Source organism: Caretta caretta, chromosome 2, assembly GCF_965140235.1.
Source record: "Caretta caretta isolate rCarCar2 chromosome 2, rCarCar1.hap1, whole genome shotgun sequence".
NCBI lineage: Eukaryota > Metazoa > Chordata > Testudines > Cheloniidae > Caretta > Caretta caretta.
Genome location: NC_134207.1, coordinates 150,620,228 through 150,636,068, shown reverse-complemented (window position 1 = coordinate 150,636,068; position 15,841 = coordinate 150,620,228).

Below are 15,841 nucleotides of genomic sequence, written 5' to 3'. Positions count from 1 at the left end.
CCTTTAGAATCTAAAATCTAAACGTTTATTCATAAAAAGAAAGAAATATAGATAAAAGCTAAAAGTGGTTAAACGGAATCAACTACATACAGTAATTCTCCTGTGCAAAATCACAGCAACAAGATGGAGTTTGTAGCCACCTGGGCAAGTCACATGTCCATGCATGACTCAGTTTGCAGGTGGTATCCATTGCTCACATGCTACCTTGAACATCCCAGGAAAACTTCTCATATGTGGATTGGAGTCTCCCAAGAGCCATTGTCAGTTAAGTGTTTCTTGATTGGACACTTAATCTGCAAATTTCTTTCTCAAAAAGCTGACCAAATGCTTCACTAATGCTACTTAAAATCAAACACATTGAGATACAAGTACATAGCCAATATTAATAATTTAAACTACAAAAATGATACACACATACAGATAGCATAATCATAACCAGAAAATCATAACTTTTTCATAGACACCTCACACAGCAACCTTTGTAAAATATTTGCTGCAAATATATAACAGTGGTTCCAACAACGATCTGTACGGTTACAGTTCCTGTCAATAACGTCACACGTGGGTACAGAAAAAACAAAAGTGGGTGTTACTAAGCAGTTATTAAAAGCAGTGGTCAAAACAGTACAATCTCTGGTCTTTGGAAAGCCTGGAAGAGATCTGCACTGGATAGAGAGATCCTTAACTCTGAGGGTGTAGATGCAGGTGCATCCAGAGGCATTCCTCTCAAGGAGATCAGGAAGCCACAGTAGAAGAGTTATTTTCTGCGGAAATCCCAGTTCTGTTAACCACACTAGAGGTGGTAGAAGGCTTCAACTATCTGAATGCTCAGTATGTTCTAAATCTTACAATCATAGGACTGAAAGAGACCTCGAGAGGTCATCTAGTCCAGTCCCCTGCACTCATGACAGGACTAAGTATTATCTAGACAATTCCTGACAGGTGTTTGTCTAACCTACTCTTAAAAATCTCCAATGATGGTGTCAAGGCTGATCCCCCACTCTGTCACTCCGAGTGCAGAAAGTGGGGGCCCGCAAGGACTCTAAAAAATAATACTTGCCACTCCAGGGTTGTATTAAACTCCCAAGGTTACAGCTTTTCCCTGACCTTGGCTTGGGAAACACTGCCACCACCCAAATGCAAAAAAACCCCGGGGACCCAGGAAGGAGCACTTAGGAATTCCTCCCTGTGGGGTATCTTCAAACCCTTTCAGCCCCTCCTCCCCCGCTCCCTCCAGGGAAGAGCTGAGAAAGAAAACAAAGGAAATTAGCTGTTGCCACCAGCTAATCAAACAGCATATGCACAAACACCTCTTAGGACACCAAAAATCCAATTCTGTTCTTAAAAAAGGTAAATTTTATTAAAAACAAAAAGGAAGAAAATACATCTGGAACTTAGGCTTTTCCAAGATTTTAAAAGAGCAATTCCAAAAAATTAAGCACCCAAAATAGCTTTCTTGGGGGTTCAGCTTAAAGGATACAAGCAAACAAAAGCATCTGGTGTTAGCACAGAAGAGAGCCTCAAGCCAAAATAAAGAAATAAACCTGATTGCGTCTATTTAAACATTTCCTGTCCAATAATTTTTTGTCGGTATGGAAGATGAATTTTCATACCTGGTTCAAGCCTTACACAGCATTCCTGCTTATGGCATTGCTGCTCCATGTCTCCTTCTCCGGAGAACAACAAACAAAGGGAACGTTTCTTTCCCAATTTTAAAAAGTTCTGCCTTCCCATTTCAGAGTATCAGCTGTGTTAGTCTGTATCCGCAAAAAAGAAAAGGAGTACTTGTGGCACCGTAGAGATTTATGCTCAAATAAATTTGTTAATCTCTACGGTGCCACAAGTACTCCTTTTCTTTTTACCTTCCCATTGGCTCTTTTGGTCAGGTGCCCACTTCCTTTTCTTCACCTGGGGCACTTTTAACCCTTTACAGGTAAAGCAAGTAGAGAACGGCTACCAAGAGTGATTTTGCAGCTAACTGGTTGGCTGGGTGTCCATCAAAGGGAGCTACCCCTCCCCTCCTCACACCCGCCCCCCCCCCACACACTTCATTGATCACAGATGAAGATTCCACAACCTCCATAGGCAATTTATTCCAGTGCTTAATCACCCTGACAGTTAGGAAGCTTGTCCTAATGTCCAACCTAAACCTCCCTTTCTGCAATTTAAGCCCATTGCTTCTCGTCCTATCCTCAGAGGTTAAGAAGAACATTTTTTCTCCCTCCTCCTTGTAACAACCTTTTATGTACTTGAAAACTGTTATTATGTCCCCTCTCAGTCTTCTCTTCTCTAGACTAAAAAAATCCAATTCCTTCAGTCTTCCCTCATAGGTCATGTTTCTATGATCCTCATAGGTCATGTTTTCTTCTCTGGACTTTCTCCAATTTGTCCACATCTTTCCTGAAATGTGACACTCAGAGCTGGACAAAATACTCCAGTTGACCCTTATCAGTGCAGAGTAGAGAGGAAGAATTACTTCTCATGTCTTGCTTACAACACTCATGCTAATACATCCCAGAATTATGTCTGCATTTTTTGCAACAGCGTTACACTGTTGACTCCTATTTAGCTTGTGGACCACAATGACCCCCAGATCCCTTTCCACAGTTCTCTTTCCTAGGCAGTCATTTCCCATTTTGTATGTGTGCAACCGATTGTTCCTTCCTAGGTATACTACTTTGCATTTGTCCATATTGAATTTCATCCTATTTACTTCAGACCATTTCTCCAGCTCATTTTAAATTTTAATCCTATCCTGCAAAGCACTCGCAACCCCTCCCAGCTTGGTATCATCGGCAAACTTTATAACTATATTCTCTCTGCCATTATCTAAATGATTGATGAAGATATTGAATGCATCTGGACCCAGCACTGGTCCCGGCTGGACCCCACTCATTATGTCCTTCTAGCATGACTGTGAACCATTGATAACTACTCTCTGGAAATGGTTTTCCAACCAGTTTTGCACCCACCTTATAGTAGCTTCATTTAGGTTGCATTTCCGTAGTTTGTTTATGAGAAGGTCATGCAAGACAGTTCTAAAGTCAAGATGTACCACTCTACCACTTCCCCTCTATCCACAAGGCTTGTTACCCTGTCAAAGAAAGCTGTGAGGTTAGTTTGACACAATTTGACAAATCAATGCTGACTGTTACTTATCACCTTATTATCTTCTAGATGTTTGCAAATTGATTGCTTAATTATTTGCTCCATTTTTGATATTTTGATCATTGAAGATCTTCTGGTTAAGCCAGGGTCATCTCTTGCCATAGTTCCTTTCCTATGCAGTGGGATAGTTTGCTCTTGTGCCCTTAATAATGTCTCTTTGAAAAACTGCCAACTGTCTTCAATTTCGTCTTTAAATTTTGACATGTCACTGACTATGCAGGGCTAAGTGCACTGTATGGGTTATGTACAACAAAGGGGACCCTAGGCCATGGTCACTTTGTATTTCTCTGAGTAACATACAGGTATTGCTAAGGACCTGGTTGACTTCCTACTGTAAACCAAACAAGAAATTCCCCTCTGGCTGGAGTAACTTTGGTCAAGCCCACCTTTGAGATAGATTGACTCTGAAAGAAGTGAGCTCCCACGGAACCTGAACTGTGAATAGTTCTCCAGGTAGGCAAGCCTGAGAGGGAGCCCCCACTAAAAGGGGCCAGGACTATAACAAGCTCTCCAGTCAGCGAGGTCCTAGAGGGGAAACCCTGACTTACTTGCGTAAGAGACTTCTAAAGTCTTTTTGGATAGAGAGGCCTGAGAGAGAAGACCTTGAGTAACCAGGACAGAAAATGGAAAGCTCTCCAGACAGAGAGGTCTGAGGGGAGAGACCCTGACTAACCAGAACAGAGATTGCAAACTGAGAGAGAAGACCCTAACTAAGAAGGGCAAAGACCGGAAAAGTTCTCCAGGTTGGAAAGCCTAGAAAAGAAGTCCCTCTGGTGGTCTTTATGTTAAAATATTTGCTCTTCAGTATGTTTTTTAGGATATAGCAAATATTAAAGGATTGTAACCAAATTACTGTTTTTCTTTTTTACTTTTAGAGGTGTCATTTCAAATCACTGGCAGTGAAAGTACAAACTTGCCCAGTGAGCATCTTTGTATACTTTAGAGAGGGACTGTTAACTCCCTGGTATGTGATATGATGCCCCTACATACTATGTCCCAATATTTCATATTTTTTTCTGTCATATCACATATTAATGTCTAATTTCCAGTTCACTGTGACCCCCCCCCACTCTCTCAGAAATGTGTTTTCCAGGATTTTTCCACTCACTGAATGTCTGTTTCAGGTCCCCCCCGATGAATAATCTGTCAACGAGCCTACTTTCTCTCAAGTACTTCTTTTTGTCCAATTATATTGATTTATAAAAGATTTTTCCTTTCAACAAGAGCTGGTTGAACAACTTACTTTGCCAACAATCAATTTATGATAATGGATGTTATTTTCTGAAATGCTTTGATATCAGTCAGAGGATCTTTTAACTTTTGATCATTTATTTCAGCTAATATTTTCCTTGAGAGAGCATTGATATCCTCAACTGTTGTCTTCCAACCTGAGTTTCTTAACTTCCAACTTTGGTGAGATCATCAGCTACCTCACTCCCTTAGATACCAATGTGATGGAATCCATTGAAAAGTCAATGTAATGCTTTCCTTATTAATCACATTTTTGCTAGTGTTTGGGTTTCTTTAAAAAGAACCCAGAATTACCATCTGCTAGTCAACAAGCATTGCTGGGTAGGGAAGCCCACACCTGTTTGGTAGACTGCTTTGTTTGTGGTTCCAGCCCAAGTTGCCTAGCTCTGCCATTTCTCTCTGCCATCCACCCTGGGAAGATGTGACTACCACTCTGAGACATCCATTGCCTTGGAGAAGCTGCTGATGCTACCACTCAGCACAATCCATTGACTCACTGCTGCTGTGGCCACCATCGCCACTCTGTGCACTTGTAGTGCAGGGCAGCATGTCTAAGACTATCTGCTGCCACTAGTCCAGGGGTCGGCAACCTTTGGCACGTGGCCCATCAGGGTAATCTGCTGGCGGGCCGTGAGACATTTTGTTTGCATTGACCGTCCGCAGGCCCAGTCCCCAGCAGCTCCCAGATCTCAAACCAAAAACAATGCATGTAGCCAATCCTATAATAAGCTAACTAAAGGTTTATTAACAAGGAAAATGAAGTAAGAGCGTTATTTACAAGGTTAAAGCAGGTAACATAGGCACACAAATGAGTTACAGTCTTAGATTCCAAAAGATAATAGAAAGTCATATGTCATTTAGGGCTAACCCAGCTGGGGGTCTTTTGCTTAGTGATTATTGCCTGTTTAGAGTACAAGTAGCAAAAAGAACAAATTTCTCCTTGTCAAGGATTTTTATCCCCTTCTTCCCAGAACCCAAGCTGATAGGATGAGTTCATGAGCAGGTCTTCTCTTCATAGATTGGAAAAGGAATGCAATTAACAAAGTCTTCGGATGTTTCACAATGGCTCATTTAGTTTCAAAGTCCTTCTTTTTAGGCAGGACCTAATAGCTTCTGTAGGAAGCCAGCATTTGCACTAGATACCTATGAGGATCTGAGCCACAGTGACTTCAATGGGAGTTGGATCTGGCCTCAGTTGGATAATCCAAGGTTAAACACTGGTCTCTAATCATGATGAAATTATGTTTCTCGGTTCATTTTATTAAGGTCCTCAGGCAGAGCACAAGACACAATCCACCTTAAGTTCTTGCTGTCAAAATACAAAAACCCTACCAAAACCAAGGTTAATTGTAAACTCATCTCTTTTGCCATACTGCCTGTGCCATCGTCAGTTTAAGACACTGCAATTTATCTAGAGGGGAGGAACACTTCAGTCCTTAGAACTGAAATAAATAGGTGAGGGAACTCCTTTTCTTGAATGTAATAAGGATGAAATAATAGAGTCCTACATACATTTAACAGGGGGGTTGTAGTCTGAAAATTAAAATAATGTAATAGAAAACATCTCTTCTATAGATTTATTTCACTCTATTATTACATTCTAAAGGATGGGTCAAAACATACAGGAAGACTATCATTTTCTGTTAAATTCCATAGGATTCTTTTATAAACATTCAGATTTATATTTATCTCAGAATTAAGTGGCTTCTGATGCCAAAAGTGCTTGTTGATTCCATAAGGGGAATATGATCTATCTAATATCTAAATGAGGGTTCCCTATGCATTTGAACAATTATTTGATATATTAAAGAACTAAAAGACATGTATCATTATAATTGCCACATAATGCTAAGTGCAGATCCTTTGTTGTCAAGACAATGTAGCATGAAGCCAGTTAGACATTTGTTTATAATTGGCAAATGTGAGCAAACATGGTATGGGAGTCAGTGGACCTGAACTTGCTTCCATTGAAATTGAAGGCAAAATTGCATTGTCTTCTTCTATTCTGAAATAAACACTACCCTGGGCACTGAAGCTATGTTCAGGTGTGACCACTACTAGCCCATAATGTAAACAATGAACCATATTAGTCAGGGTATTTTACACCACTGAAAACAAAACAACTCTCCCCCCGCCCCCCCCCCCGGCCCCAAATACCCACAGGTTTTTTGTTGGTCACTATTCCAAGAATTATTTTGTGACTTTCACAAACGCCTCTCCTTTTATATCTTTGCTTTTATATCTCTCCCTCTCCTCCCAGGGTCTTGTATTCCCCCTTCAGTAGTAAGGAATTATCTACCCATTTCTTAGGTTATTATTTTTCTCTTTAGTTGTTCCTGGCAGATGTGCTCTATTTTATTTTTGGACACAAATAAACTTCAGGCCGATCCCATCATCAGCAAGACTTGGTCACTGCACCTGCCTCTCTGATCTTCCATCTCTGTCTTCCCTTCCCCAGAACTAAACTGCCCCTCTGGATGTGCTGAAGCATGATTGTGGGGTAGTGCCTCTTCTACATGCAATTAATAAATGCAGCAGTAATGTATGCCAGTCTTACTGCTGTCTCTTAACCACATTGACATTACATAAGAGTCAATGCCTCTGACAGAAAATACTAACTCAAGTTGCATTTCACCTTTCGTCTGGAAGACACAATGAGCCAAGTTTCAATGAGAAAAGATGCAGGCTTCACATCTCCTCCTACTCTTGTTACTAGAGAGTTTCCACACTAAAGAAGTCCCTGAAAAGTAACCCGGTGATATTTTGCCTACTGCCTGTCCTGGTTTAGATAGAAAGAAAAAGTAGTGCTGATTCACAATTTTCCTTCACATGAGGAAGCAGCACAAAATCCCACGCAAAATAAAAGCTCCACCAAGCCTCACCCATTCTTAGAAGCAAACATAATTTTTTTAGGGTTCTGAAGTTTTTGGATCAAAATTTATTCTTAATTTCTCTGCTTATTAAAGAATAATCAACTCAAAACATACAGTCCCTTGTTTATCATCATGTTTTCTTGTTTATTCTTTTTCTAGTGAGATGAAATCATCAAGACATGGGGATCTGCATACTTCTCTTACACTCATCTTTACTCTGACTGTGCCTTGCCTTTTTACAGATAACTGAGAGCTGACTTGACTAATATCTACCTGCCATGCTCAGAAAATAAGCTGGCCATTGGCCATTTGAAACAAATGAAAAATGGAGAGGAAAGCCATGTTATCTTCTTTCCTTCCTTGGTCCCCCGAGGAAAGGCCTTCCCAACGTTGACGTATCACACTGGGCCTTATATGACTGACTTTTGCACTTTGTATTGGTCCTTGGATTCAGCAGTGAAAAGACATTTCCTGTGTTGTACAGTGTAATAAGGGCTACAGATTTTACCCTGAGCCATGAGCTGAAAGAAAGAGGAAATTGGAATGTCTTGCAGTAATTAATCATTGTATGATGAGACCTGTCAAAATCCTTTCTAAAGCTGATATTGCTGTCAATAACTGGCTAGTATGCCACCATCTGTAATTGTTTAAAATATCACCGAGTACTGGAATAAAAATATTTTACACCTACACTCATTTGTATTTCCCAAATATAATTATGTTCAGTACTATTATGCTACAGTGCTCTGCAAAGAGATAGTGTTGCTGGTGTCAATATCTAAACTAAATGTTTTTGGCTATAGTAAGCATTCAGTAAATTCCTCATGCTGTGAAATAAAGTACCAACTAAATTACATTTGTATCCAGTCTAAATTCCAATAGCAAGGAAAAAGTGTCATTGAACATTTGTACTCTACAGGTTGGTCTGTAGTTAGCTATGAGAAGAGAGATGTTGCATGTTATGCTGAAAGTTATAATAGATACTAAATGCAAGATTCTCATCTGATACAAATCCATGTGCTCCATTGAAGTTAATAGAGATGTTCTGAGTTACACAAGCTGAGACACTGGCCCACAATGCCAAGAGGGTCAGAATGTGCTAAAGCAATTCACATTTCCACTTTATTTTATTTTGCTAACTGAAAATAGAAGAGCCAAAGTCCTCCCAAAACTGCCAGCTTGATTTTTGGGTTTGTTTTTTTTTAGAGGCGCAGCAGGTGGGAAATGTGGTTAAGGATAGGGAGAGGAGGTTATTAGGAGAAGCTCACTGTACCTCTAATATTAACATATATATTATTCAACAAAAAATATTGGAAGGTGCTTTTCCTTTAACTCTTACACTCTGATAACAATAATAATTTAATCTTATATATGGCATTGCGTGTGCATAGATATGGTTTCAAATATGCAAGCTGTGGTATAAATTCTGACCCTTGGGATGATGGGATTAAAATTCTGAAGAGTGCAAGTTTTCATTTTTGAAAAAAGTATTACTTACCTTTAAAAGTTGTGAAGAAAACCTTGAAAACTGGAACTGAGTATAAACGAATGCAAAACTAATGCAGAGTTATCTTCATCTCTGTAGAACATTGAAACTTCTCCACAAAATGATGATTTTCAAATAATGTAGGTGTGCAGTGGTATGCTGAATTTGCTCACTTACTGCAATTGTGTGTGTGAATGGGGTAAATGCAAATAAATAATGAGCAGAAATAGCAGTCATACTAAACCAGAGGTGGGCAAACTACCAGGGGCGTCTCTACCAATTTTGCCGCCCCAAGCAGTGGCCGCCGAATTGCCGCTGCCGCAACAGTGGCCGGGCTGCTGCCAAAAGCTGCAACAGCGGGAAGAGCGGCGAAGCTGCCACAGAATTGCCGCCGTGGGACACGGACTGCCCCCCTATTCTAAATGCCGCCCCAAGCACCTGCTTGGAAAGCTGGTGCCTGGAGCCGGCCCTGCAAACTGCTGCCTGCGGGCAGGGGGCAGTTGGATAGGTGTGGGAGTCCCAGGGGGCCTCTCAGGGCGCGGGGGTGTGTATAGGTGTCAGGGCAGTCAGGGGACAGGGAGCGGGGGATGGGGGGATTGGATAGGGGATGGGGTCCTGGGGTGTTGGATAGGGGTGGGGGGGTCCCAGGAGGGGGTGGTCAGGGGACAAGGAGCAGGGGGGGTTGGATGGGTTGGGGAGTTCTGAAGGAGGGCAGTCAGGGGGCGGGAAGTGGGAGGGGTCAGATGGGGGCAGGGGCCAGGCTGTTTGGGGAGGCCCTCCATACAGTTTTGCAACCCCAATGTGGCCCTTGGGCCAAAAGGTTTGCCCACCCCTGTACTAAACGCACCTGACATAATTATATTCCACTGAGTGATGCTCAGTGGAACAACAATAACTTTATTAACTAAAAACGTAGTTACTACATAAGCGACCTAGTCAATCCTTGATCATTGTACAAACCTCCAGTTGTTACTATCTAGAAGTTTCCACTGTGAACTGAACAGTTAAGCCATATTTTAGACACCTGAACCCTTATGCCTATTCTTATGTCATTACACAAGAACATTAGAATGACCATACTGGGTCAGACCAATGGCTCATCTAGTCCAGTATCCTGTCTTCTGACAGTGGCTAGTGTCAGATTCTTCAGAGGGAATGAAGAGAACAGGACAAGTCCAGCCCCAGCTTCTGGCAGTCAGAGGTTTCAGTACACCCAGATCATGGGGTTGCATCCCTGACTATCTTGGCTAATAGCCATTGATGGACCTATCCTCCAGGAACTTATCTAATTCTTTTTGTGAACCCAGTTATACTTCTAACCTTCACAACATACCATGGCAACAAGTTCCACAGGTTGACTGTGCATTGTGTGAAGAAGTAATTCCTCATGCTGTTTTAAACCTGCTGCCTATTAATTTAATTGGGTGACCCCTTGTTCTTGTGGTATGTGAAGGGGTAAATAACTTTTCCTTATTCACTTTCTCCACACCCTTCATGATTTTATAGACTTCTATCATATCCCTCCTTAGTTGCCTCTTTTCTAAACTGAAAAGTCCAAGTCTTTTTAATCTCTCCTCATATGGAAGCTGTTCTAAATGCCTAATTACTTTTGTTGCTCTTCTCTGTACCCTTTCCAATTCCAATATATCTTTTTTTGAGATGGGGCAACCAGAACAGCACATGGTATTTAAGATGTGGCTGTACCATGGATTTGTATAGTGACATTATATAATATTTTCTGTCTTATTATCTATCCCTTTACTAATGTTTCCTAACATTATGTTAGCTCTTTTGACTGCCACTGCATACTGAGCAGTTGTTTTCAGAGAACTATCCACAGTGACTCCGAGATCACTTCCTTGAGTGGTAACAGCTAATTTAGACCCCATCATTTTGTATGGATAGTTGTGATCCCCCGTCCCCCACCAAATTTGCATTATTTTGCATGTAACAGCATTAAATTTCATCTGCCATATTGTTGCCAGTCACCCAGTTTTGTGAGAGCCCTTTGATTAATTTGAGTCTTTGTTATAATAGATTTCAGAGGAACAGCCGTGTTAGTCTGTATTCGCAAAAAGAAAAGGAGTACTTGTGGCACCTTAGAGACTAACCAATTTATTTGAGCATGAGCTTTCGTGAGCTACAGCTCACTTCATCAGATGTTTACCGTGGAAACTGCAGCAGACTTTATATACACACAGAGAATATGAAACAATACCTCCTCCCACCCCACTGTCCTGCTGGTAATAGCTTATCTAAAGTGATCAACAGGTGGGCCATTTCCAGCACAAATCCAGGTTTTCTCACCCTCCACCCCCCCCACAAATTCACTCTCCTGCTGGTGCTAGCCCATCCAAAGTGACAACTCTTTACATAATCAAGTCGGGCTATTTCCTGCATAGATCAAGGTTTTCTCACATCCCCCCCACCCCCATACACACACAAACTCACTCTCCTGCTGGTAATAGCTCATCTAAACTGACCACTCTCCAAGTTTAAATCCAAGTTAAACCAGAACATCTGGGGGGGGGGGGTTAGGAAAAAACAAGAAGAAACAGGCTACCTTGCATAATGACTTAGCCACTCCCAGTCTCTATTTAAGCCTAAATTAATAGTATCCAATTTGCAAATGAATGCCAATTCAGCAGTTTCTCGCTGGAGTCTGGATTTGAAGTTTTCTTGTTTTAAGATAGCGACCTTCATATCTGTGATTGCGTGACCAGAGAGATTGAAGTGTTCTCCGACTGGTTTATGAATGTTATGATTCTTGACATCTGATTTGTGTCCATTTATTCTTTTACGTAGAGACTGTCCAGTTTGACCAATGTACATGGCAGAGGGGCATTGCTGGCACATGATGGCATATATCACATTGGTGGATGTGCAGGTGAACGAGCCTCTGATAGTGTGGCTGATGTTATTAGGCCCTGTGATGGTGTCCCCTGAATAGATATGTGGGCACAATTGGCAACGGGCTTTGTTGCAAGGATAAGTTCCTGGGTTAGTGGTTCTGTTGTGTGGTATGTGGTTGTTGGTAAGTATTTGCTTCAGGTTGCGGGGCTGTCTGTAGGCAAGGACTGGCCTGTCTCCCAAGACTTGTGAGAGTGTTGGGTCATCCTTTAGGATAGGTTGTAGATCCTTAATAATGCGTTGGAGGGGTTTTAGTTGGGGGCTGAAGGTGACCGCTAGTGGCGTTCTGTTATTTTCTTTGTTAGGCCTGTCCTGTAGTAGGTAACTTCTGGGAACTCTTCTGGCTCTATCAATCTGTTTCTTTACTTCTGCAGGTGGGTATTGTAGTTGTAAGAAAGCTTGACAGAGATCTTGTAGGTGTTTGTCTCTGTCTGAGGGGTTGGAGCAAATGCGGTTGTATCGCAGAGCTTGGCTGTAGACGATGGATCGTGTGGTGTGGTCAGGGTGAAAGCTGGAGGCATTCAGGTAGGAATAGCGGTCAGTAGGTTTCCGGTATAGGGTGGTGTTTATGTGGCCATTGTTTATTAGCACTGTAGTGTCCAGGAAGTGGATCTCTTGTGTGGACTGGACCAGGCTGAGGTTGGTGGTGGGATGGAAATTGTTGAAATCGTGGTGGAATTCCTCAAGGGCTTCTTTTCCATGGGTCCAGATGATGAAGATGTCATCAATATAGCGCAAGTAGAGTAGGGGCTTTAGGGGACGAGAGCTGAGGAAGCGTTGTTCTAAATCAGCCATAAAAATGTTGGCATACTGTGGGGCCATGCGGGTACCCATAGCAGTGCCGCTGATCTGAAGGTATACATTGTCCCCAAATGTGAAATAGTTATGGGTAAGGACAAAGTCACAAAGTTCAGCCACCAGGTTAGCCGTGACATTATCGGGGATAGTGTTCTTGACGGCTTGTAGTCCATCTTTGTGTGGAATGTTGGTGTAGAGGGCTTCTACATCCATAGTAGCCAGGATGGTGTTATCAGGAAGATCACCGATGGATTGAAGTTTCCTCAGGAAGTCAGTGGTGTCTCGAAGGTAGCTGGGAGTGCTGGTAGCGTAGGGCCTGAGGAGGGTTCCCTAGAGTTCCCTACAGGTGCTCCAGAACTTGTAAAAATGATCTTACAGAAACTCTGAGAAAATCAGTGTGCCGGTTCTAAGTACGTTAGAACTATAAATACTTTACAGTTTATGTCAGAGCTGAAGACCTACAGTAGTTGAATATATTTATATCCTTTGCACTGGGGAAGACGAAGTGCTCTAACTTTTGTTTTCATTCACCCTGGGAATGATCCTGTTTTCAGTGACATCAATGGTATTTTTGCCAATAGGAGCAATCCCTTTAGGCTTCATCCACACAGGGAGTTAAGTGCCTAACTGCCACTTTAGACACCTAAGTCCAAAACGTAGATCCTCAATTCCCCTGTTCGGCTGCTGCCTAAACCTGTAGGAACCTAAATTCCCTTGGGTCCTAAATTCCCACTGATAAAGTCCCTAAGGCACCTAAAAATTTGCTTGTGGGTATGTGCACAACGCAACCACCTACGTCCTGGTGCATAGCTCACATCTAAGCCCTGTGGAATTCACAAACTATATCACCTATGAGTCCTGATCTGGTAGATATGCTCAAAGACTGCCCTAAATATGTCTACTGGTTTGGACCCTGCAAAACCACTCCAGGAGGGGAGAAGACCCATGGTTACAACACTCACCCAGCATGTGGGAGACTCTATCTAGAATCATAACTGCCCACAGTACTAAGTACTCTTACAATGCTTTAAAAATAATAAATGCCTCATCTGCCTTCCTAACCGCTAGACTATAGAGCCGTTTTCACCCTCTCTTGTTCAATGAATATTTAATTATTTTATAAAAAGTGGAACAGCTTCAATGGGATACCCAAGGAAACATTGATTAGGGCACTCATGTGGCAGGTGGGTGACCTGGGTTAAACTCTCTGCTTCTCAGATAGAAGGTTGATTTGAGCTAGGGTTCTCCATATTCTGGGTGAGTGATCTTACTATTGGGCTATAGGGTATAAGGGAACTGCCTTTTTGGGAGGTGGCGGGGGGAGGGGGAGGAGAGAGAAAGGAGTGACCAGGCTTAGGCACCCAGCTCCAGAAGAGGATTCACAGCTGAGAATCCCAGTCAGCAGGATATACCACCCTTCAGTCTAGAGCTAGGGACCTTAAGTTTCTTTGAGGGACAAGGGCTTAGGCCAGATCTGATGGTGCTGAAATATTTCATTTTCAGTTTATATAAAGTTTTCCTATTATATTGATATTATATTTAATACATATGAACATTTAATGTTATATTATAATCTTTCCACATTATAAAAATGAAACTTTGTAATAAAGTTGTTTTGATATTTATGAATTGAAATATTTCAGAATTTCCATTCTGCAAAATATTTTGAGATTTTGACTTTTGTCCTGATTCAGAAAGAAAAGGCATTTCAAAATGTTTGAATTTCCCACCAGCTGGAAATTCCATTTTCTAACCACCTCTACTCACAGTTCTTTCCATTTCTGTTCCTTAGCTAGAGCAGAGGTTTAAATTTTTTTGTTTTGTTTTTTTTTATAGAAAAATAGAATTTAAAAAGTGAATCAGAAATTCCATAAAGCAAATTAAAGATAGTTAGATAATAGTGTGTACAAAAATGAATTTAACATGGGATTTTAGCATTCATTAAAAGAGAATAAATCAGATATACTGGCACTAGAGAAGGTTCAGAGAAGGGCAACTAAAATGATTAGGGGTTGGGAATGGGTCCCATATGAGGAGAGATTAAAGAGGCTAGGACTTTTCAGCTTGTAAAAAAAGGAGACCAAGGGGAGATATGATAGAGATATATAAAATCATGAGTGGTGTGGAGAAAGTGAATAAGGAAAAGTTATTTACTTGTTCACATAATATAAGAACTAGGGGCCACCAAATGAAATTATTGGGCAGCAGGTTTAAAACAAATAAAAGGAAGTTCTTCACACAGCACACAGTCAACCTGTGGAACTCCTTGCCTGAGGAGATTGTGAAGGTTAGGACTATAACAGGGTTTTAAAGAGAACTAGATAAATTCATGGAGGTTAAGTCCATGAATGGCTGTTAGCCAGGATGTGTAAGGAATGGTGTCCCTAGCCTCTGTTTGTCAGATGGTGGGAATGGATGGTAGGAGACAGATCACTTGATCCTTACCTGTTCGGCTCACTCCCTCTGGGGCACCTAACATTGGCCACTGTTGGCAGACAGGATACTGGGCTGGGTGGACCTTTGGTCTGACCCAGTATGGCCATTTTTATGTTCTTATGTTCTTAATCAATTCAAGAATGTAGTTCATACTTACAGAATGGGGGACTCTATCCTGGGAAACAGTGACTCTGAAAAAGACTTGGGGATCATGATGGCTAATCAGCAGAAGATTATCACTCAGTGAGATAGTGAGGACAAAGGGGCTAATGTGATCCTTGAGTAGAAATCTTTAGTTTTACTAGAGCAGTTATATTACCTCTGGTTTTGGTACTAGTATTTGGTAAGTGGGAGAAGGTTCAGAGAAGAGCCATGAAAATGATTAAAGGTTTGGCAAACGTGCTTTATAGTGATAGACTCAAGGAACTCAATCTATTTAATTTACCAAAGAAAAGTTGAAGGGACAACTTGATTGCAGTATATATGTATCTATGTTGGGAACACATATTTGATAATGAGCTCTTCAATCTAGCAGGCAAAGATATAACAAGAAGTTGGAAGTTGGAGCTCGATAAATTCATACTGGAAGAAGGACTTTTTTTTAAAAAAATGGTGAGGGTAATCAAGGGTTGTGGAGGAGTCTACATCACTGGAAATTTTAAGTGGAGTTTGGATTTTTTTTTTTAAGATACCCTAGTTCAAGCAGGAATTAATTCAGGCAGGTTCTGTGACCTGTGTTATACAGACAAGATGAACACAGTGATCCCTTTTGGCTTTAAAAATCTATGAATCTATGTAGCACAATCACAGTGTTGTTATATACGTAAACTTTATCCTAAATCTATACTATTCTGGGCAGGTGATTTTGGTAACAACATGGAACTATGGATCTTTTATATATAAAACCTTATCAGAGTGC